We start from the raw sequence: 25,241 nt of genomic DNA on the forward strand, positions 1-25,241 counted from the left end.
TTACAGTTTGGAAATAATGGCATTTTTCAATCTGACAAAGGATCCTAAATGGCACAACGCTATTCTAACATTCCAGCAAGATATTTTTAAATCTGTGGTGCAAAATAATGCATATATTTATGTCTCATGTATACTAGAGATTCCTCATTGCAAATTTCAGATTGAATCCCTGCAAAAAAACAGGTATGAAAATATCTAATTCAACTGAAATCAGTGTCCATAGGAGGAAACCCCCCCAAACATAAACTCACAGACATAGGCAAAAACTGTCTTGTGACAAATTTGAAGCCTGCTGTATGTTTTGACTGACCTTGTCTTCCACATCTTAGGAGACTCCTTCCCCAGTCACTCCTTAGTGACTGAGTATTTGAATTGCAGCTCTAATAGCATATGGAGCATGTTGTTTGCAGTTATTACAAAAGCAATCTCCACATTGGGGTGCAGGCCATAACGTATGGCACTTTGGGGAGGTAGCATTTTATCCATATTTTTATGGTAGCCTTCATAATCCAGGTTTGAAGAGACTGCAAACCCTGAAGCAAGCACCGACTTCCTATCAAACTGTCACAAAAATAATAAAAACCTTGTCACTAAGACACTGCTGGCAATCCTCACTAGACAGAATAAGGAACCTGCTTAGGCAGAAATGAAATGGTTCTATTATGGAGTCATTGTTGAGAACAAGACTTTTATATCACTATTATATCCGTGGAAATTAATCTAATTTTTTTCCCATTTTAATTAGCCCCTTTATGTCACACCCAAGTTCTGATGCTTGCAAGAAAAAAAAGAGGAATATTTTAATAATCAGATTATCCTTCTGAAAGAAAACAGCAGAAAGATAACTTTAATTTAAAAATAAAGAGACAGGAATATTTTTAAAAGAAAAATGTTATTTCTTCCAAATAATGAAGTGCTGCTCTCTGGTGTAACATTATTATTCTGTGTAGCAACTTATTAAATGAAGCAATTTATGGTAGCATCTCTGAAAAATGCCATCCTTTATTGAAATGAAAGCAAGTAATAGCATAAGGACTGTAAAATAAAAAGGCAGAACATCTTCTTTTAGACCATTACAAAAATACATGTATTGTCTATTTGAAAATCAATACAGTACCATAAAATAAAACGGAGCTGCCGTATCATCATCATAATTTCTATTTCAAATGGTTTGCTGAGAGCCAAATTGTGTCTTTTATGGAAAAAGAATGACAAATGGTTTAATTCAATATCACACGCATGTGTATATATGAGCTGAAATTCTGCTACAACTCAAAGCTGTTAGGCAAATATTTTAGTATCACCACAAGTTTAAAAACAACAGACATGTGGGAGTGCATCCATTTATTTACACTTGTACTGACTTAAAATTCAAAATGCTATTTGAAGCTTTTAAAGTACTGCTGTGGGATGTTAAATTACTGCTGAATTCTTACTGTTCTGAGATACCTTTCAACCTGCCAAGATGCATGATGATGATAATAATAATAATAACAGCAGTAGTGTGGGGATCTTTAAAATAATGTGGGGCTTATTTCTGTAAGATAAATACCATTTTCACTAACCCCTGTTTTATGATTCAGCATTTCTAATACAATAAAGTGAAATAATGAAAGTAAAACAACAACAGGTTTGTGTGGGCTGGGAAAGGGAAAACGAGCACGTGCATTGTCAGAATTTCTGCAGAAATTGTAGGGGGAAAAAAAAGCTCGTGTAAGTGGCGCTTCCCTCTCTCTTCCCCCCCGGGGAAAATTCCTCCTCTTGTTTTTAGTGTTCGCTACATTTCCTTCTTTTATTCCTTTTTCTGATCTCGTCCTTTTGTTCCCCTTGTCTCCTCGGACGCCTCTCCTTCCTCCCGCAGCGGGAGCTCCGTGCGGCGGGGCCGGAGCGCGGCGGGCGCGGGGCGCTGCAGGTGAGCGGGCCGGGGGAGGCGGGCAGCGCTGCGCCGGGGCCGCGTGTGCGCGGGGCCTGTTGCTCTCCTGCCTCCCTGCTCGCCCTGCCTCCTTCCAGGGACGGCGTGGCTATCACCCACCCCACGCCTGTGGCGCTGGGAGCTTTCTGCACCTGCCTCGCTCAGGGCTGCGGGGGAGGAGGGGGTGAGACGGCAAATGTGTTCTCAGGTGAGGATGGGGGCTGCGAACACCCCGTCTCGGCCGCGCTTGGCTTGCAGGGGCTGCGGAGGGGCTTGTTTGCTCCTTGCTTGTTTGTCACCATCTGACAAATGCTAGGCTCAGTGAGGAGCCCTCCGCCCGCCAGGCATGGCCACTGCCGCAGGCAGACAGTCACCAAATGCCCCACGGATGTGGGAGAGGACTTTTCTGCCTCCCTCTTGCTGAACTACTTTGTCGCACACGGACCCTTGGTTATTATCGCCCCTTGGCCGCAGCAGCGCGGGCACGGCACGAGAAATCTTTGCATTGCTCCGGGATCAGAGGTCACCGCTGCAGGGGACCAGGGCTGGTTTATTAACCGGCCAAGTCTGTTTAAGGTGTAATTCCTCAGGAAGAGCGGTGTGCTTGTGGCCATTTAAACGAGTTAACAGAGCGTGCCCGTTCAAGCCGTGTGTGCTTTTCCGCAGGCACAAGCCCCAGCTCGACGGGCGGGCGCCCGCAGTTGCCGCCGGTCGAGTCGCCTCAGCCCCGCAGGTCTGTGACCTCCGGCTCCTGCCCATGTCACATCCCTGTCCTCCGGGTGGAACCTGCGGAAGAAAGTGCAGGATGCGCCTTGGTTTTGGGGACACCGCTGCAGCCGCGCTGGCTCCCGCACTGGTAATGACCGGGCTCACACAGGCGCCCGGGCGGGAGGCTCCGGGTCGGGGGGCGGGTTACAGACTCTCCCCGCCGGCGCCTGGGTGTTGGCAGCGGGTACCGGAGCGCGGCCCTGCGTGGGGAGTCCCGTACGCCCCCATTCCAGCGTTAACACGAGTGTCTGCGAAAGGGAAACCTCCCCTGGAGGCCGGGGCCGCCGGCCCGGCCCCGCGGCGCTGCCCGGGCTCAGAGGCGCTCCCCGCGGGGCTCCCCCGCCGGGGCCGGGCCCAGCCGGGCCCCCGCGCCCGCCCGCGCCTCGGCACGGCCCGCGGGGCAGCGGCCGGCAGGGGGCGCTCTGGCTCCGGGAACGCGCTGCCGCTGCCCCGGCCCGGCCCAGGCCGCCCCGCCGCCCTCGGGCACGGGCACGGGCACGGGCGGCTGCCCCGGGCGCTCGGCAGGTACCGCGGGGCCGGGCTGCCGCAGGGCAGCGAACAGGTGACGACCTCCCCGGCAGAGCCGCCGGCCTGGGGGAACGGCCCGGGAGGTGCGGCCCGGCCCGGCCCGGCTCCCCGAGCGCTCCTGGGCGGGCGCGGGGAAGGCGGCGCCGCACGGGTGGAGGGGCCGGGCCCGGCCGGGGGCCACAGCGGCCCCGGCGGAGCCACAGCCGCCGGCAGAAGTTGGTGACAAACGTGCTGGGGCCGTGGCTGCGGCCGCGGGTTTCTTTGTGCGTCTGTCAGCACTTTGGGTGACATTCCCTCCGCCGCGCGGGTGGCTGGCGATTTTTCCCTTTTTTATTGCTGGAAGAGGTTGTTCCATACAGGAGAAAAAGAAGAGAGGCCTTTGTAATTTTCAATGAGGTTTTTTAGAATATAGTGCCGGAAAAGCAATTTATAATTTTTTTTTTTTTTTAATTGGTGAGTTTTTTAGCATTCAGGTGGATGCTCTTTCTTTAATACAGATTTATGTTCCAAAGAGATACTTGATTTCTTTGACTGTATGTTTGATCATAGCTTATAACTACTACCTATACACACCTGTGTTTGTAAGAATCTTTTAAGAGTCAGTAAGAAAAATTGTTTTCATTAAAAGCCTTCCAAAACAAAAATTATAAAGGACAGAGGAAAATGTGATAACCTAGCAGCCAAGCCACGCTTTCCTCTAATGTATGATCCAAATGTTTTGGACCAAACCCTTAGGAATATAATTGGTGTAGTGAACCTCACTGATTTATCTCAGCTGAAGACCTAATTCCAGTACATTGCATGCTAAGAATATGTAAAAGATATTCCAGAGACACAAAACAACATGGTTGTGCATCTCAAGATAAACCGAACTAAGCTAGATGAAACCAAAATTAATTCTTGTTCTGTAGTACAGTAATTACTCATAGTGACTGCGAATTCTTCATTTCCCATGCACACAGACAGGTACTTAGCTAGAAACTGTATGTGATGCTTTAGAATTGAAATAAGTACTTTCTTGTTGGATTTTTTAAATATTATTTTTCATTTTTAATTTTTTTTTTTTCTGATAGATGTGCAGTCACTCTAGGATATGCGAACAAATCTTTAAGAAGTGAAATTAATTCTGCTTTACTATTGCATATCCTGTAAAGGCTTTTAGTGACTTCACTGCTTCAAGTGGCTTTAAAATGAGAAGTTTAATACTCACATTTTTAAAGTTTTATTTCTGTGGTGTTTTGCTTGCCTGGTCAAATTTATCCAGTGCAGCATGGCGATCTGGAAGTATTACAGGTAGTGGCTTATCAGTTATTTTAATAGGAGGCTTCCTAAATCCACTCTGGAATGAGATGTGCTTTAGGGAAAGAAGCAGGCTCCCCACACTCCAAACCAATCACCCTGCTGACTTCCTTCCCTGGTTTTCTTCAGTAATTTCTCTAATGTGTCCAACCACTTTACTACAAAATAAATATTCAGAGATAAGGAGGGAGAGGGGGGAGAAGGGAGGAAAAAATAGGCCTCCCAGTGAGCTATTGATTTGAAATTTGAAACATTTTATTGATAGAAGAAAAACCCAGACATAAGGAAGCAGTTTGATACTGCACAATATTTGAAAAAAATTGTGTGCATCTGTTTAGCACAATACACTGCATAATGACAGCAATCTTCCCTGTTTGTATCTATTCATCTGATTATACAGCGTAACAATTCTTTTTGCTACACATTTATTTACTAAAGGATTTTTTTTAATGGATAATAAATTAGTAAATCAGATATCATGTGCTTGGGAAAATATGATAGTTGACTCCCTACATGCAAGATAGTTGCAATTCATATTTTATGTGATATTCAGCGATACTCACTTATACAGATGAAGTTATGTGCTTCTCTTGTGGCAAAGACAAAGGAAGTTTTAAATCACTATTTAGTACTCTTTCATCTAGGCACATGTTATTTTGAAACGCTTCAGTTTTTAACACCGCAGTGCAGCACTGATGTAATGAAGAGCTTTGACTTTCTTGAAGTATAACCCAGTGGCCTTCTTTTGATGCCTTTTCCACAGCTATTTCTGCTGCAGCTTCCTGTCCTTGACCCAGCCATGCATTGTGAAGTTCTCCTGAGTCAATGGTAAATTCAAACTTGTTCCCTAAACAGAACAATATACTGTACTACTTCGAGCCAAATAATAAAGTGTTCAAACAAGCATGTTCTACACACACTGTTAAAATGGCACCACATCACATGAGTCACCAAAGGAAAAAAACAGCCCTCAAAAATGCAGTTTCAATAAATCAGCTGAGCTTGGATATTGTGCTACTTTCTGGCTAGGTATTCTGTATTAGCAAAATGCTCCTGTCTCTGAAAAGCATCCCAGAGTGAAACAGTTGATTTCTGCTCATGCCTTCCCTACATATTGCCTATATGAATATTTCAATGCACATTGAAGTGGATGTGTTAGAAATTTATCTAAAGAAAAAAAAGAAATTAAGTTAACGTCTCCCTGAAGGTGACATTACACACAGGCCATGAAGGAGGCTTAACAGAAGTCCTTATGCTGTCATTAGGAAGTAGTTGGGTCAGAGGAGGGTTAGCAAATTTTCAGTAATCTGTTGCTCAAGTATACTTGTGCAAGGTTGATGACTTGTGCAAATACAGAAGAGCAAGCAGCTACCTCTGATTTCAGAAAGCAGCGAGTGTTCCCCAGGCAGCTGCCTGAGCCAAGCACTGGAACTTCCCTCAGACACTGAGTGTTGGAGGTGTAATGCCATCGGTGTGTTAACATGTAACAGCACTCTGCAGGCAGGAAAAGGCCTGGTTTGTTTCTCTGGTTGTGGTAGAATTTCTAGGACCGGTGGTATTGCTGACTAACTTGTAGAAAGTTGTTTTATTTCATGGTAAGTGTTCTGTTTTCTCATCATTGTTAGTAATAGGCTCTAGTCCAGACTGATCTAATAGTTCAGAGTCGATAAGGGGACCAGTCCAGGAGATAAACACTGCTGGGGAACAGCACTGCCTTCTTTGGAAGTTTTTGTGTCCACATTTTGTGGACACATTTAGTTTCAAGTTATATTTGTGTGGGTACTAAGTTCCCATAAATTAAGAATTACAGTTGACAGAATCTTGTGAAAAACAATTAAGGTGTAAGACCAGTCTCTGGGGCATAGTATTTTATTATGACTTCTGTTTGGTAGAGATCCAAATGCAATGCATGTTAGGGTCACTCACAGTACAAAATATGTCCTATAAAGGGCTGAGGCTGGTAATACAAACTGACAGCACAAGTCATCCTGGACTTTTTGCTGCCAAACAAAGGAGAGAACTTTTCACTTTTCATGCCCTTAGAAATTTCTTCTTTCTGGACATTTCAAATCCATTTCTTTTGCTTGTTCTATCCAGGAACCTTCAGTATCTCTCTTCAAGTAACATAATTTATTTAACATTGTCCACAATTTAAAAAAATGCTATGTAGAGACTGTACATTTGAGCACAAGCATGTGGATTTTAAAAATCAATGTAACTGAAGTTTTTTATTTTAAAAAATAAATATAAAAGAAATTTAAAAATATAGAAATGTAGTGTCATTATTGTAGACACACTTTACCCTGATTTCTCTTCATGGAGGGTTAAAGAGAAAATCAAGCAAATGTTGAAACAGTGATCTGTGTAAGTTCAGAATGTTCACAAAGCATGAGTTTGTTTTTCAGTAACTAAAAGCTTTAGAACGGAACAGCTGTTAAATTAATAGAAATTATTTGTATTATTTGTCAGTGTTTATTTTCTCAAAAGCTTTGAGGTTTATTTGTGGCAAATTTCCTCATTTAAAACATTTAAAACTATGTGATAAAGCTTCTGGATATCGTAGGCTTAAATCATACACATATAGTGACATTCCTTAGAGTATATGAATATGTTCACAGATGATTAAATGTGGCAGTTTATAAGACCAGCTAAGCCTTCACCAAAGTATGGACAAAATTCTAAACATAAAGCTTTTCTGAAATTTCTGCCTTACAAATCTGTGTGACTTTTGTGTGTAAGCCTTTTCGTATATCAACAAGGCTAGAAACACTGAATTGTGCTGAGAAACAGTATTAATATAACATTCCAAGGTCAGTTGAACTCAGATTTCTCTAGAATAGGAACAGTTTCTATTAAGAAATTGCCAGATCAAAACTATATGGTGAAATGCTTAAAATTTTAAAAGTCTATAAGAACCAGATCTAAATTTTTCAAGGTTGTAAGAAACAACAAGAGAGCTCCACACTGCTATTTATTGTGTTGTACAGGGATGTGCTGGGTTCTGTTACTTGGTATTTAATTCAGAGGTGCATTCAGCTATGTATTAGTAGTGAGCACTGAGCCATTAGAGCAGCAAAAGCTAGGACAGAAATAAACTGTTGGCTGCAATTGCCCCTTTGAAAAAGAACAGGAATTTTGAGAAGGGAGAGAAGGAGATTCCTTGGCCTCAGTGGAGTTTATTATTCTCTGGAAACAGGTAAACCAACCCTGGCTCAGGAAGATACTTCAGAATAGGAAATGTTTTGCCTTTGAAATGTACCAGATTACATGTCATTTCAAATAGTGTTCATGGCAAAGATACCCCTGGGACCACCTTACAAGAGCTTTATTTCTTGCCTGCAAATTAGTCAATTCAAAACACTTCTCCTCTCATCTCTGCCTTCAGCTCTTAATACCACACACGCCATTCGTAAAATAGCAGAGAAGAATGAAAAGACCCTGAATACAATGGTACAATTAAAAAAATAAAACAAAAGACTGTAAAAGCAAGAACAAGATGGGTTTCAGCAGACAAGGGAAAGAATGAAATTTTGGTGCATTTTTGGAGGCATTTCAATAAACCCTTTTTCTTCCGTTTCAGCAGGGGCTCATTGAAACAGCTACGTTTTCCAAGTGCAGGCAGACAGCCAATAGCATCTAAATTATTTTTAAGAAAGCACTTATAGCACTAAGCACTCACTACTACTAAATCCCATCTTAGAGGAGAAGGGTGGAGTAAGAAGAAAGGTCAACAAATGTATCAAGTTCTTTGTGTAATGCCTCACTGACATTTTCCAACTCCCTCAGCTGGCTTTTATTTTTTTATTTTTTATTTTTCAGAATCCTGGTAAAATGCAGTAAAGGATTTAAGGTTATCATCTGTCTCTCTCTAACTTCTGACATCTCTTTATAACAAGAAAGAGTCACAGCCAACTGTAACAGGAGGGCAACACAATGAATCCTGGTAAGACAGGGAAGGGGGGAGGTTCAACTTTGCTGCCCCTTTGCCCCTGTTTCTTCCTCACAGAACAGAAGTGCCATCTGTTACTAGTCCTAACATGCATGCATTTGATTTCCATTCAGTAATAACTATCACAGGAAAAAGATTATCAAGTGATCTAAAGCACTATCAGCATTAGCAGATCTTCCTGTCCAGTGTTTTGTTTGCACCTCCAAAGACCTAGCAGATGAAATGGATATGGGCAAGTGTTTTAATTGCCTAGAATTATTTTGTTTTCTGGTAGAGGACCACATGGTCCAGGTGTGGATTATGACCAGACAGGATATTTCAGTTCTTAGGTCAGAAAAAGATTTAGGGAAATCAGACAAGAGGACTGATGTTTATATTCTCCAATCCGAATTCACTACAGTCTTTATTACTTGGTGTTGTAATACATCATCATAATAATGGAAAATCAAATCATAGCATGTTTGGTGAGGGTAGACAGTATTAAAGTATAAATCTGTTCTAAAGCAATCTGTAAAAATGTTTCTTAGGCTTCAGTCAAATTTGTCACATTCACAAGTAAAAATCCTAGCACCACCAAACACCTTCCAGCCCAGGAAACTCATTTTAAGATTGTTCTAGTTTTGACTGGGGTAGATTTTCTGGGTTAATTTTCTTCATAGCAGCTGGTATGGGGCTGTGTTCTGGATTTGTGCTGGAAACAGTGTTGATAACTCAGAGATTTTTAATTGTTGCTGAGCACTGCTCACACAGAGTCAAGGCCTTTTCTGCTCCTCACACCGTTCCACCAGTGATGATGCTGAGGGTGCACAAAAAGTTGAGAAGACAACAGCTGGGGCAGTTGACCCCAAGTGACCAAAGGGATTTTCCCTGCCATATGGTATCATGCTGTCTGTATAAACTAGAGATTGAAGTTGGCTGGGGACTGGGGCTTGAAGACTGACTGGGCATTGGTTTGGTGATGGTGAGAAATTGTTTTTCATTGGAATCACTTTTTCTTGGGTATCATTTCTCTCTGTTTTTGGTATTATTATGGATCCCTCAGCGATGCCCAGTTTTGGCTGATGTCTTATTGTTGAAAGAAATGGAGTACAGCAGCAGATGTCTGTGAAGGAAGGGTGCCTACTGTGTGCTGTTTGTAAAGCAGGGTAACGATAAAACAATTGATGCAGTGGGATTTCTCTGTCAGAGCCCTTCAGGTGTTTTGCTGCTCTTTCCTCTTGCTGTCTATACACAATTCTTTTAGCAGTCTCTCACTTCTCCAGCTTCACATCTTTTGCCCCTCTGCTCTAGCTGCCTGTACACCTTGTTACTTAAAACACTTCTATGACCAGAAATTGACCACCCTGTGAGATGCCAGCTTTCTTCCCAAAGGCTGGGGAATGACCTGAAGTGTGGGAGACCTGGTCAGTGCTGTTATAGTGTAAATAAACTTGTGAAATGTTTTAAGAGGAAAAAGCCGAGAAAATTACTAGCAAGTAGCTTGTGCTTTAGACTAGCTTAATTTGCTCAAGTCAAATCTGAAGCTGATCTGTCTGGCAAACCTACTGATGCCTACATTGTCAAAATACATGAGACAACATTTCATTTCTCCAAATTTCCATTAATTTCATTGCCTTATTTTCTTTCTTTTCCTCCTACACCAGGATGACATTTTTGAAGTGTACTTTTAAGAGCATAATTTGATCAAATGATCCAAGGGAACTCCCTATAGATATCCATGATTTAATGCTAGATTTGCTCTAAAGGTTAGCATGCCTGACAATGAAAATTGGTCTAACCCTAGTTAATTTTAAATAATTAACAGAGTGTGTTTTTTCTGAGCAGAACTGTATCTTGCTTACACAGCTCAAAGAGAAATGTATCAAACAAAGGGCAGGGCCCTGCCGTGTGTGGTGGTGAGCATTCTGAGCATCCCAACCTCGACCAGAGCAGTCTTTGTCACCTTGCTGAAGTCAGTCATTGCACATGTCCTCGTGCAAGATGCTTGTAGCTGACTTCCAGATAACTTTGAGGATACTGGCAAGAATTCACTGGCTGGCTGATTTATGTTTCAGTATAGTAGATATTCTGTGCTCTGAAAACAAGTAGGGTCAGCATCTGAATCTGAATTTCTTTGTCTTCCTTTTCTCTTCTCCATTTGGAATTTTATTTTCTAGCTCAGAACACATGCACTAGAAGCCAAAGAAATCTCTTTTATCAGGTTAGTATTTTCAACCTAGTCCTGGTTCATATCCATGTAGGCTTTGGGCTCCTCTGCTCTGTACCCATTTGTTACTCTTTTCAAAGTGAGGAAGGAAACTCTTGGTATTGGCACAGAATTTAGAAGAGATCTGTGCCGAATAAGAGCAAGAACGCAGCTGCACAAGACTCAGCATACTTCTCACAGACAAAATGCAGTGAAGGAAAAGATGACACTTTAAGCTAAATGAGAGATCATTATACAACACTGTTTCCATTCTGCTCCTTCTAGGAGGAATATATACATGTGGCAGCAGCACTCAGGACATGAAGAGCTACTTTGAAAGTTGATGCATTTCCCAGTGTCTGAGATGAAGATGGAAAGTAGAGAGTGAGAAAATTGGCTGTCCCTGCAGAGGTGCCCCCCAACCACAATAATGTTTCTGAAGCTGTCATGCTTTTCTATCCTTAACAAGAAAGCAGCTTGGACTGGTTCAGAGTGAATGCAGTTTGTAGGAAGCATCTCAGACTGATCTTTCCTGAAGAGGGAGTTTTCCAGGGCCTGGTAGAAGCAGCTGGCAGCATGAACAGCTCAAGCTACAGCAAGGAGGCCCAAGCAGAACTACACAAACTTGTCCATATTCCCTTGTACTGTGCTGAATTGGGAAGGCATGCAAGGGAGACCTGAAAACCTTAAGGCAAAGGACTGGTCTGTGGGCTGCTCAGTCACACATACAGGTGTACATACACAGGGTGGTAGATGGGAACTCGTGCAGGGTTTGTGCTGTGTGGGAGAGCTAACTGGGCTGTGAAAGTAAGCTTTACCCTTTCAAACAGACCAAGGTAAATGACAGTTGAGGGTGTTACACAGGCAGTTGGGTTCTTTACACTCAGCCTCATGTTCTTAGAGGGTTTTGCTCACTGCACTGCCTTGTGCAATACAGCAGCAAAAGCCTGTGACCAGGGGGAAAGTGGTAAGCCAGTGGTAGCACTAGATTAAAACAGCAGCACGCAAACACACTGACCTCTTCCTGAGTGGTAACCTCAAGTGAGAGCTAATTCACTGGATTGATTTTATTCTGCTTGTCCATGAGAAAATAGAGCACAGCAGCATTGACTGCAACTGGCCAAAAGTGCTTGTGAGCTTCAGTGATTTTTATAGTGGTTATTTGAGTTTCCAGGTTCTTAAAGACGTTGGTGATGTTATGTACTATTACACTCAAAGTCTTCTGTTTGGCAAAAATGTACTGGCAAAAGGCAAAAGAATATAAGTTAATCTAAGAATTTATTGTTATTCCAATTCATGTTTTAAACAGTCTAATAGTCAAAATTACTTAATGAGTATAGGAAGACTTCATTAAAAATAGAGTTAAAATTGCTGCACTAAAAATTCTCCTTTCTGTGGTGTTGCACTTACTCCCCCAGTTTTCCTTTGGGTCTTAAGATTGGTATTCCTCAAAAGGAATGGGGGAGTATTATGATGGGTTTTCACCAGGATTTGTGTGATACTCATGGGAGAGGGATGTCTTTCTTCTTAGCCTGGTGTCTGCTTGGATTTAGTTTTATATGTTTTCTTAACACTATCATCTAACTATGATTAAATGGCTGACTTGTGTCAAATATGTCTGCACTCTTCCCCACAGCTGACTCTAGAATTGGAGGCAGTTCAGTTCACAATGAGTAACCATTTGTTATTACCCTAAACTAGAGTTAAACTAAAACAAATCTAGTCAAGTGTGCCTCACAGCTGAACAATTGCTATCACAGCTAAACCAAATTAAAATCTATCTAGGCCCAGAAAAACCCAGAGCATTGCAAAGTCCCTACGCTGTCACCTCAATGCAAACCCTGTTGCTTTTTACTAATAATGGCAAAATCACATTTATTGGGCTATAAAGTCACTTTGAATAGTTTGTGAAGTGCAGAGCAAAGATTTGCAAACCCTGCTATGACTGCAAAGTCATGACTGAGCAGTAGATCTTGGAAACATTCACACTTTCCTAACTTCTCTTGAATTAGAGTAATTCAAAGTCTGATTGACTTGTGTTTCTTCATTGCCATCAGGAGGCCAGCTAACAAAAGTATTTGATTTTCATTGCCAATATAATTTGCCCAATCAGCAGGAATACTGTGATTATTAAACTGAGAGCTATAGTTTGTAGTGCTAAGTTAAAAGTTCTTGTAGCTGCAGGAGACTATAATGCAACCTGATAAAGGTATAGGATAATTAAGAAACGTACTTGAATCTAAGATACAGACACTCAGACAGGCACTAGCAGGCAGGTTTAAATGAGGTAGTTCATGAAGTTGGGTCTCTACACAAACACAACTAGATCTCATATATATGATTTCAGATTTATTAGAAACAGAATGAGAGACATAGTCACACCTGTTTAACTTTTGAGCTAAGTAATCATCTGAAGACTGGAAACTAATATCTTCACATCTCTATTAAATATTTCAATGCTATTTGTCAGCATTCTTCTGAAAAGACTCACTGAATATTCCGTTTTCTTTGGCAGACTGTGTTCACAGATGCACATCTTTAATAACAGAAGCACTTGTTATATATTTCCAAAATTATCTGATCAGCTTCCTACCAGCAAGAACTTTTTCATCAACTTGTGTATTCCATCAACTATGTATTTTACATATATGCAGTTTTCACCTTGTACAAAATTAAAGATGCTTTAAAATGCCTCCCATACAATTGTACATAAGTGGTACATTTATTTGTAAAATGTGATTTTTCAATGGCAAAAAAACCACCCTGTTGATCCATCTTTTCTTTTGTGTTTTAAAAACACTCAGAGTTTCAACTATACTTGTAAATATATATATATATAAACATTACAAGTGTAGATATTAATATCTAGTTGATCTGTTAAATGTGATTACCCTCCAGAAGAGGATATACAGACCTCATCATCTGGAGATGAAGGAGTCACAATCTTTCAGGGATCCTCTGCCAATGTTTCACCACCCTCATGGTAAATGATTTTTCCTAATCTCTGGTCAGAATTTCTCTTGGTCTGACTTCTGCAGGTTGCTTCTTTCCTGTCCTTGTGTGCATCTAAGAAAAATCTGTCTCTGTCTTCTTTGTAGCCTCTTATGAAGAGTTTCCAGACAGCAGTAGATCCCTCTGCCCTCTTGGCCTTTTCAAGGCTGAAGAACCACAGTGCCCTCAGCCTCTCCTCACACATTTCCTGCTATAGCCTCCACTGGATTAGGTTAATGTCTTTCTTGTACTTTAGGAGATGCAGCAACTAAATTTAAATTTTTCATTTACAACATCTTTTCTTTGTTCATACACTTACTGGTAGTGTAACACCCTCAACATCTTCTATAGCTGTACTTTCATTTTGGGTTTTGTCCTGATTGGTTTAGTTGGATGTGCTTCTACTTCAGCTGTCAGTTTTGTTCTCTGAAGTCCAAACTTCTCCTTGCACTGCCAGTTCTTCAGTTGCCTTCCTTGCCACTAACTAAACAACCTATATTGCAGCATGTTACAGGCTTTCCAAGTGAAACCCCCTTCCCCCCCTTCTTTCTTTTTCTTTTCTTTTTCTTTTTCTTTTTCTTTTTCTTTTTCTTTTTCTTTCTTTTCTTTTCTTTTCTTTTCTTTTCTTTTCTTTTCTTTTCTTTTCTTTTCTTTTCTTTTCTTTTCTTTTCTTTTCTTTTCTTTTCTTTCTTTTCTCTTCTCTTCTCTTCTCTTCTCTTCTCTTCTCTTCTCTTCTCTTCTCTTCTCTTCTCTTCTCTTCTCTTCTCTTCTCTTCTCTTCTCTTCTCTTCTCTCTTCTCTTCTCTTCTCTTCTCTTCTCTTCTCTTCTCTTCTCTTCTCTTCTCTTCTCTTCTCTTCTCTTCTCTTCTCTTCTCTTCTCTTCTCTTCTCTTTCTCCTATTTTCTATTTGCAGAATCTTGTTCTACTTGCTGGATATATCTGCAAGAAGCTGCAACCCAAGGGTATGGTTCATTCTGAAGAGGTGATTAACACACTGCCTGCGGACCAACAAAGTTCAGGACAGAAAATACCTAGAGGAGAGGATCCAGGATTTTAAAATGACAGGAGGAGGAAACTCCTCTGAGTTTGACTGTAAAATTTCTGACAGCACTTGGCTCTTCTGTGCTGCTGTAGGGAGTGCTTCTGAGTTTCATCTGCAAGGCACTGAGAACAGAGGGTACTCGGGACTTAGCAGAAATTATTCTCCCTTTTGAAGGATCAAGCTCTTGAAGAGCACCCACTGTTAGGCATATGACCTCTTCAGGTACTTAAAATTACTTAATTAGCATTATAGACATTAGAAAGAACAAGATCATTCTAGCAAAGGTAATAGAGCTGTAATTGCAGGTGTTACAGAATTTAGTACAAAAGATGGTGTTCCCAATATTTGTTTTAAAGTGTTTTAAAAGGCTCTATAAAGAAGGGAATCAAGCAAACTGTCAGGTAGGATTTTTTCCCCCTCCATGTTTTTGTGAACTAAGACTAGAGGGAACACGTAACAAGCATCTTGCTATTAAATTTGCCCATGACAAATAGTACAGCTGCATGTAGTGTGCAAGAACATCTGTAGAATCATGACACATGCAGAATTCCCCCACACTGAGAGCATGACACTATACTGAAAACAATTCAGTTGTAGAAGCAATATAAATGTATTTTATATAATCTTTCTCCACCTTCTCCTCCCCCTTATCTTTTGAATCATGTTAACTATAGGATTTTGTCACTTCTTCCCAGCATCAGTAAAAAAGTGTAAAAGTGACTAAGCATTTCAGAATTACGCTTTTCTTTCATTAGCAGTTAAGATGCAGACATTTCTTATCTGAAGAAACAAAAAAAAACCCCAATAAACCAGTGACAGAAATGCACTAGACAGACACCAAAGCTTAGTCCAAATGGAACTTGACATATTTTGCCAATGCAATTTAACTCTTGAGAAATCAAAGGGTGATTTTCTGTGTCAGCATCTTGGTTGTTCAGTTCAAAGTGAGCAGTCAGATTGCTGCCAGTCTTTACTTCACCCATGTAAATGATGGCACAATGTACTGTGATACGTGATATCACAAACTACTATGGAAAACTATGCTTAAAATCTATAGATTTCCAAAGTAAGGGGAATCTCCTTGCCTGGGATTTTGTGAGTTCCCACAATTTATCGCTCAGATGCAGCTATGGTAGAACTTGGTAGATGACTCTTTAAGCTCCATACAGTTATAAAGGACTGTGCCTTTTTCAAAATCCTTGAAGGCTTTTCCCAAAAATTATTTTAAAAAATATTTGTTTCCTCCTTCTAAATATTCTATTGTTTTCTCTCTGAAAAAGTTTCTCTGCAATCTTGAGAATTTTGAAGTATGAAACTTCATAATTGCAATGCAAACACTGATTTTTGTAATGTCTGAGGTTGTCTAAATTTAGACTATGTGATGACAATACCATGACCAGGCAAACACATGCATGTTATGAACACCTGGATCATCATCGCCTTGTTTCTTTGAAACATCTTACTTTCAGTCATCAGGACAGCTCAGGACTGATAACTATGTGAAGCTCCAAGATAATTTCCAAATTTTTTATGCGGACTGCAAGGCAAACATGAAGCTCCAAGGGCCAGCTGTCTTGGTCATAGTTTTCAACTCCTTGCCCATTAAATTCCTGCATCCCAACTGCAAAAACACTACCCTTATGACATATTCCCGTAAGGATTTTATTGATAGGATTCATTTTTAGTTTATTTGCTGATACTCTTTGGACAAGTCCTTTGAACACTTGCTTCATGCATCACCTGAAAAAACCTTGTTTTCCTGTTTCAGAGAAACATATTGTACTTATGTAGAATGAGAACGTGTTTGAAGCACTCTGATGACTGGAAAGATATGCAAGTACAACTGATATCCCCTGATGACATTTGCTTACTTGTAAGGGAATATTTATCTCTTAATTAGATATATTATTCTCTTGTTAGATATTATATTAGATATGATTCCTTGTTTAATAATACAATGACTTTCAACATCTACTTCTTGGTTTGTGTGTCCAGTAACTGTTTGCACAAGGTTCAGTTATGTGCATCAGCAGAGCAGAAAGGAACACCATACATCCTGCAGAGCTGGAAAATGCCTTCATTGACTTTTCAGTATCCACAACTTTGACATGGAGAGGTGCATATCCAGTGGCCAGATGTAACTGCAGTCAGCTGTGGCCACTCCAAGCTGGAAATGAGTGTCTGAGAATCCTGATCACTAATCCTTCCACTGCAGTGCCTGTGTTCTGGCTGCTCTCTTGGGTGAGTGCTTTAGCAGCTCCTTGTAGTCCTAGGCTCCAGTTAATAACATAAACGGTGGCACAATTTTTAACAAGTTAGCACCATAAGGAGTTGTGGAAAAAGGTACCCGGGAAAGCTTCATTTATATGATATGTAAAATGGAGCACTAGAATTGCTCTCTTGCAGGCTTTAAATAAATTAAAGAGTCTTGTAGTAATTTAAAAAGTTTTATTTTATTTTCCTTATGATGTAGACACAGTGAATCTTGGAGGGAAAACACATGCACATGGATATATTCACCATGGATAAGTGAATTGAAAAATAAAGATCATGAATTGATACAGTTAGTTTGGTTTAGACCCAAAGGAGCCAAATTCAGCATCAAAATGATTAATACTGTAGCTGATAGAATTCTTCTAGTTGTTTTTCTTTGTTTGTATTTTTGCTGCTGCCTTGTTTACAGCTTCTCAGCCAGAAAAATACCCCAAAGCAAATTACTGTCAGAAGCCAAAAAAAGTATTCATAATTCATCCTAAAGCACTGTCAACTTAATTTTAAAGTAATTTTTCTGCTTTATGAATTCAGGCTGAAGTGGTAAGTTTGCAAATCCATAAATCAAACCATAGGAAATAAAGGAAATACATACCTCTGCTTAAAATATTCTGTTTTCCTACTTAATTGTAAGCATAGTTTTTATTAATTAAAACTTCAGTTCCTAGGAAGAGAAGAAACAAAATTATGAACTGTATTCTGTATAACTGTACATATCTGTATTGTGACACCAGAGCCATCTCCTGGGCCATAGAGAAGTTTTTCAAGGTTTCTAATAGCAGAAATTAATTTAGATTGTGTATGCCTCTGAGCACTCTGAAGACCATATGTGTACATTTGTGAATTCAGCTGAGCACATTGAGGCCTGTGAAATAATAATTTAATGCACACTGGGCTGTGAGGTCTCCTGCATTTGCAAGTGCTCTTCTGGGGCCCTGTGCAGTTGTGCAGACACTTACAAAATGTCCTCAGTTTCCAAATGTTTCCAAACTGACCGCACATACCTCGAGTCACAGTGAAGCTGATTCAAGTTCTTTAGCTGTAAGAGACACATTAGAGAGCAAGTGTGGAAGCCTTCCATGGAGAATCACTGAAAATCTGGTGAAACCTGTGTCCCTGAGTGAAGGAACAGCAGCCTGGCAGCAAGTGTGAGCATGGCCTTGTTTGTGCTCTTCTGCACACTGGAGGAAATCGTGCAGAATGCCTTGTGCCAGGGCTCAGTTTATCACCACAGAAGGAGTGGAGCTCCAGTGTGTGTTCCGGCTCAGAACTGCCACTAGCAGCTACTGAATAGCAGCCACGTTCTGAATCTCAGCACCCCATGAAAATCCTCCTTTAATCAAATGCTCCTGGGGGAGCAAGAAATTCAAGATGCACTTCCAGCCTGGGCTGGTGCACACCACTAGGTCAATACTTGGCATAAAGAGCTTTCTGCTTGTCGGTGCAGCGTGGGGGTCAGGGCACACTCATAGCAAGCAAAACCAACAGACAGCACGCGAGGTAACATGACAACGTGAGGGCAGTAAGAAAGAAGAGGCAAAGGTACAGGACTGAGTGGGGCACTGTGGTGGCTGGATTAGAAAGCATTTTGCTTCTCAGCTTGAACTGTTTAATTAAGGAATTTCACAGTAATTTTGACTAAACTTAACGAGTAACAAATTCAGTGCTCTGGCTGACTAAATTTTTTCTTGCACTCTAAATAAACTGCAGAGCTTAGAGCTGGCAGAATTCAGTGCCTTAACAGCACTTTCTCTCCAGCCTGTGCTCTAGGTAAGTGCTGTCCTATGGCAACCTTTTTGGGGTCAAGTGATTTAGAGAGCTTAGACAAGTCTGAGGTTCAGGATCCCTATATTCAGACACAATCCTGAGTAGCAGATGCTGTGAGGAAATATTTTCTGACATTTACTAGAGGGGCAGGGGAGGGAAGGGAGGACTCAGCTCTAGGAGAGATAGTAGGTACAGCTAAACTAGAAGGAGGGGAAGGGCTCAGGAATATAATGAGGAGGTGGGGGAAATGACACTGGAATAAAAGGGTGAGTATATGAGATACACACTCATCCTGGCCTTCCTCTGTTCAAAGCACTCCCTCCAAGGGTGGGTATAAGACTTGAATAGAGGGGATGGACGTCAAAATATTTCCATAAGGAATATAGTGCAATAAATCAGAGAAAAAGGGCAGAATGGAGGCAAGGAGCAAACGGTAGGAGAATTATTTTAGTTCTAAGTGAATGATTATGTCTCCTGAGTGATTACACATCAGGACGGTGGTGTGTTGGGGAAGATTGTTCAGCTGGATAGGAAGGAGTGCTCAAATTGCAGTCATTGAACTGTAGTTCATGCAAGGGTGCAAATAAGATAAGAAAAATAGACAAGCAGAAATCCAGCTGGAGTCAAGGCATCTTGGGCACTGCAATCCTTGTGAGTTAATATAACTATCATACAGGTATAGGAAAAGTTTTCAGAGGAAGCTACTTTGAATACTTGTAGAACATAATCAGAGAGAAAGCTGATGAAGAAAATAACAGACTATTAAAATACTCTGCACATAATTTGCAAGTACTGGGTTAAGCACAAGATCAATAATTTCTTCCAAGTTTCTGCCAGAACAGGACCACCAGCAAGGAAGACCTTCAGTGTGACACACACCTATAGAGTTATCCCCTTAGGGGACTGGCCAAAGATAAGAGATACGATGCCAGTATACGGTATCCCATTTGCTACACTGCGTTGAATGGAAAGCTGGAACGGGCTTGAGCAGTGTTGTTATGGTTGCTGGGGCATTAACAGCTCAGGCAATAAGTATCAGGCACTCAGAAGAAAGAGAGTTGCCACGTTTCCTTCATAGTTCTGCATTGGTTTTACTCTCACTAACACTTGTCCTTTTTTGATTCAAATAGATAATTTATATATTGAAACAGATGTGACTTTTATCCAGTTTTTCCTCCACTGCTGAGGTTTGATCTTATGCCAATGATGACTGTAAATGTGAGACCAGGGACTTTTTATGTGGCCGTATTATTGCCAGGCACTGCTGTCATTTTTCTATTTAGCAATTGTAGCATCCATGCACTCAGTGACTGGATCAGGACTCTTTGCTCCCTGGAATAGGGACCTGGAATAATAAAGGTTAAGTTTTAAATTTCTGCTTACAGAAGCTAGTATATCTCAGAATTCACTCACTTGTTTTTTGGGTTTTTTTTGCAAAAAGAAGCAACGTTGCTGGGAAAAATTTATTTGTCCTAACTTCACCCAAAATTCAAAGGCTTCAAGTATGAGGATTCTTGCGCTGAATCCAACAATCCTTCTTTGGCCTCCAAGAGGTTACTTGGAGCTCAGTAGTGGGGAAGTTCTGAACTCATCTTTGCTCCACGTGGAGCAAAGTCAGCAACTGCTATGTGAACCATTGCCAGTTATTCTTTCAGATGTTTAAAATTACAGTTATATTGCTTTATTTAAATGCTTGTATTTATTTATATGCTAATATATATACAGTTATATTTGCTTTATTTATATGCTTGTACATTATCTCCAGGTGTTTTATGAGAACATGGAGCTGCATGTCACAGTACCGTTTTTCTGTGGGTTAAGGGAGACTGTTCGAACACTCCCAGCTTCTGCTGCCCAGGTACCTTCTGCTGAAGAAATCCTTTGTTACCATGGACAGTCAGTCACACTGGTGGTTGGATTATGTGCCTCCTGTTACATCCACAAGTATATGGAAATACAGCAAGGAAAGGAGAATAACAAAGCTTTAGTGGTTTGCTGTCCCTGATGGTGTACGAAGTTGGCAGAAACTGTAAAACCCTGAGTTATTTTCCTCAGCAACCCAGCGTTCAGGGAGACCCAGAGCATAGGGACAGTTGCTGCCACTGCATGCCATTCCCCCCTTCCCCAGACAGGCTTTCTGGCCAAAGTTAATGATTCATAAGATTCTGCACTGATTTCACTGTGAGCTTCCACATTTGCATAAGTAAAAGCTTCTGCAGCTTCTGTAGGGAGATTCTTAGTGAAATTGTGGCACAAAACATTGATATTATGTAATTATGGTAGTTCATCTTAACTTAAATGAAATTGTAACTTTAAACTTCCTCTAAGTGGCTCACAATGTAACTTTTGTATGACACACCTACAAAACAAATGAGTTAATCACAATATATGTCATTTTTAATTTTTCTCTTTCATTTTTCTTTCAGTCATTCTCTCTTTGTAATTAGCATGAAGACTACCCTTCAGTCAAAACTAGCCACCTGGAAAGTTTCAGCTTGTAATATGCAGCTTTTTTTGTGAATTATGAATGTGCAAAAAAAGAGACCTTTCTCCTTACACCCACTTCCTTGCATAATTCAAATATGAATGAATGAATTTTATTCAGGCTTGCCAAGAAAAAAAAAAATCATATTTCAGCTGATAACAAGCATGAAAAATTTCAGATGAAAGGGATTTTTTTTTTTTAAGAATATTCTGAGCATGGGAGAACAGCAGGTTAAGACAGAAGTCTCAGTGCAGCCTTAACTATAACAATTGCTATCAAGCAAATACTATATCCAAGCACTAAATCTTGCTTTGTGCTGCCCTGGTGCACAGTAGCAGGGACAGAGTAGAATAATAAAAGCTGGTCCCCTTATGCAAACAGCAGGGCACAGCACTTGACAGAATACAAGAAGAAGGTGAGCCTGCCTACTGTTCTGGCTTTGCTAACCATATTCCCAAGGTCTGTGGGTTAGTTGTCACCTCTAGCTCCAGTCAGATAGTGAAAGGTACTTCAAACACTAGCAAAGAGAATGTTTTGGTCCTTTCCAGAAGAACATTTTACCAATTCCTTGCCTCCAAACATACTGTTCTATTAAATAAAGTACTTGAAGGAATGCATACTAGCAACATCATGGTTTAACGGGTCAAAAAGGGAATAGAATCAGTGCCAGGCATTTTTCTGATTAACCATGTATTTTAAAAATATATATCTGTGAAAAAGGTATTATCTGCACAAAGCAGAATGAGATTTGGGCTCATGCCAGTACCACTTTGAAAATAAACTATCACAGAGAAGAAAAGTTACCATCTGGAACATTTCTGCATCATATTTTCTCTTGTTCCTAATAATGCTTTGCTGATAAGTCCATCTCTCCTTTTCTACTCAGAAAACAGGATAAAAACTCCCATTCATTTACTCTGTGTTTGTTAAAAAAAATGCCCATTACAGTGGCTAAATAGTAGTGAATACTAAAGTATTACCTTGCAGATCCACATCGATTAGAGGATCAACATACAGGATTTGCAAGTGGCAAGCTAGACATAAAAAAAAAATCCCCTTCTAGTCTGACATAAGTTGACTGTTGCAAGTTGAGCTTGGCAGCAAGTGACCAAAACTGAGTTGTCAGCATCCTCCTGTATAGTGGAAGAAGTTGTTGCTTTCTTGTGCAGATGCAAGAGTTTCTGTGGGAAAACAGAACATAATCATGGTTCTGAATGTCTCTGTGGATTGGTAATGTCTCTAATACATAGATCACTTAAGCAAATTCAGTCCCAGCTGGATGGGAAGTTATTGAAAATGGTTGTTGTTTGATTGATATAAAATGAGTTGTCAGCTTGATTCAATGCCTTCAGGGCAGATGTCCACAGCATAATTGGCACCTGGCAGAAGCAAAGAATTCCTTGGTACAGAGTAACTGCTACTCATGCAACCACCCAAAACAGTCCTGGAATGCCATGGCAGAAAAAAAAAAAATTACTTCTGGGCAGGATCTTTTATGCCATAAAGTCAATAAGAGATTTGACGTGACACTTGGTGCAAGCTTTTCCCTGGGATCCTGGGATAGACATGATCAACTCTTCTGCTTTTTGGTCAATACTTTCCCTAATAATTAGAAGAAAACTCATGTGTTTGGTTACTTACTATTATTGTCATGGTAAAAGTGTGTTTATAAAGACCAGTTAATAAAGAAACATTTACATGTTTGCTTATTACAAAAAATTATGTGAATAATTTTGTTTTCATATTTCTTGAGAAATTCTCCTCACAACAATACAACTAGAGAAATAAGAGAGTGTCTTCTCAGCAAAAAATAAGGCAAAGAAACAGGGACAGTACAGCAGTGTCAGTATTACACTGTTTGCTAATAGCAAACAGTGACCTATTGTTTACTAGAGAGTAGATTAAAATAGATTTTTTCTATAAGTCACTAAAGAGCTGTCATATGGTTATTACTGCCTTTGGCCAAGTGTGGTACAGCTAACAACAGGAATGAATTCTATTTCCCATCACCAATCTGCTGAGCTGGCCACCTTCTTCATGGGGCTGGTGCTTTGGGAGGTACTAGCTGAAGGACTTTCCATTAAAACTCATTTTACTGTCTTCATCTAGCGCATGTCTCAACTTTCCTTCTTTCCTTTCATCTCTGTTTCCTCCTTTAGATTATTTTTCATTATGCCTCCCCCCCCAGCATACCCACACTTTGCCTTTCATCTCTCTACATATGCTATTCCAGCACTTGTCAGGCCCAGCAGGAGGCACATGGGAGAACCAAACAATATGATATGTTAGGTGGAAGAAAATATTAGAACAATCATTTATTGTCACACTTTAAAGAGGTCTGCTATGTTATTTACTTTATTATTCTGTATTAGGTACATGGTTTAGTTTTACAGGCATTATTAATCACTAAAATACATTACACTTTCAGCCAGGATGTTAACATTTTTAATGCATTCATCTTGCTTCTTTAAACAGAAACAATGGGTCTTCTGCACTGCCCTCCCTCCCCTTTAGTCAATAAATTCTTTCTATTGATTCAGGAAATAACTCTGAAACCCTGTTTTATATTTTAAGTTCCACTAGCTACACTCAGACATATAATTTTGCTCAATAAAAAATGGATCTTCTATTTTTGTTGTTTACTATGTGTTTGGTTATCAAACTCAGCTTGAAAGTATTGGGTAGAGGAGGAGAAAACCTATAATGGCAGTGAGCCACCATGAGAGATTTCATAAATGAATGTTGCAATAAAATAAAGTATCTGTAAAAAGTGTATATGTGTGTGTATGTGTGTGTGTGTGTGTGTGTGTGTGTGTGTGTGTGTGTGTATAAAAAGCAGTCTCATCAGTAGATGAAATGATAAATGAAAAAATCCATCAGTGACTATGGATTCCCTTGAGTCAGCCTGGATCAACAGACAATATGGATTTTTGATAATTCATGGCTTTGCCATTATTTATTCTCTCATGAAATACCCATTGCAAATCTCAGAAAGATAATTAGAGAATTATCATATTGCTTAACTAAGTAGTGCAAATCATATTAGGTTCCATGTATCCCAATCCTGGGCAGAATCATTAGTGTTGTTTAATTGTTACAAATATACTCATTGCATTTTAATAAATTGCCTTCATTGTCAATATCCACAATCGACTACTTCCCTTAATGTTTGTGGATAGGTTAGTTACCAGGTAATCTTACAGTTAAGATATACCACAATGAAACAAAAATGTAAGAAAATGCAAAGGTCAAAACCATGTTTCTATTATGAAAAAAATGAATGATAATGACATAATTTTTTCAGCTCATCAGGTTCTTTGCTAAGTGCCTCTGTTATTGCCAGATCAGTAGTGTATAACAAAGAAGTGCTTTCTGTAGGCTGCTTCATTAGCCTGCCCTGTAGGACCTCACCTCAGACCTTTCACTAATCTGTTGGCCAGCTCAATAGCCTTGTTAGTTCTATTCACTTCTTCCTGGCAGCGGATTTTCTCAGCTGTAGCTCTCTCAAAGGCAGTGGTTAAGGCAGCCAGGATTGTGTCTAGTTCCTTCAAATAAAAACAGTAACAAACAACTTTAGACATTGTAAGAACACATAAAAATATTTCTGCTATCCCATTTTATGTTGCTGAAAGTTAAATTACACAGTGCAAGAAAGGTGTAAACATTAACTGCGCTCAGAATCTTGTTTAGGTTGTGGTCAAAAGATGGACTCAGGAAAACCTGGGGAAAAGTGGGACTTTTCTGATTTCTTCCAGTTGTTCAGAACAGCCTTCAAAATGAAATTACAAACTTGATCTTGTATCAGCAAAAAAGGAATATCCCCTTCTCCCTGAGGATCCTGAAATGAAATTAAATATATTTCTCATTACAGCTGTATATCTTCTATAGGAGATCCCAAACTTGAAAAAACAGCTGTTTGGAAACTAAAGAAAAAAGAAGGGTTTACAGATGATAGACAAAATACTTCAAAATGCACAAGTCGGTGCCCTTTGCTGACTTTTTTTTAGTTAGATTATGCTTCCCAGTGCACACACTGTTTCTGAAA

At 40.2% G+C, this 25,241-nt stretch overlaps 1 long non-coding RNA gene across 4 annotated transcripts; it reads left to right on the top strand.

Moving 5' to 3' along the window:
- Positions 1 to 1,678: 1,678 nt before the first annotated feature.
- LOC131579982 (uncharacterized) lies at positions 1,679 to 23,853 on the top strand. 4 transcript variants are annotated; one of them, XR_009277794.1, is made up of 6 exons: positions 1,679 to 1,912; positions 2,579 to 2,768; positions 5,271 to 5,335; positions 8,327 to 8,450; positions 20,477 to 20,569; positions 21,138 to 23,853. It is a non-coding gene; the product is annotated as an uncharacterized LOC131579982 (long non-coding RNA). The 4 variants fall into 4 exon arrangements; XR_009277793.1 differs by lacking the exons at positions 20,477 to 20,569; positions 21,138 to 23,853 and adding an exon at positions 10,927 to 13,324; XR_009277795.1 differs by lacking the exons at positions 20,477 to 20,569; positions 21,138 to 23,853 and adding an exon at positions 13,157 to 13,324.
- Positions 23,854 to 25,241: the final 1,388 nt, after the last annotated feature.

Source organism: Poecile atricapillus, chromosome 5 (assembly GCF_030490865.1).
Source record: "Poecile atricapillus isolate bPoeAtr1 chromosome 5, bPoeAtr1.hap1, whole genome shotgun sequence".
NCBI lineage: Eukaryota > Metazoa > Chordata > Aves > Passeriformes > Paridae > Poecile > Poecile atricapillus.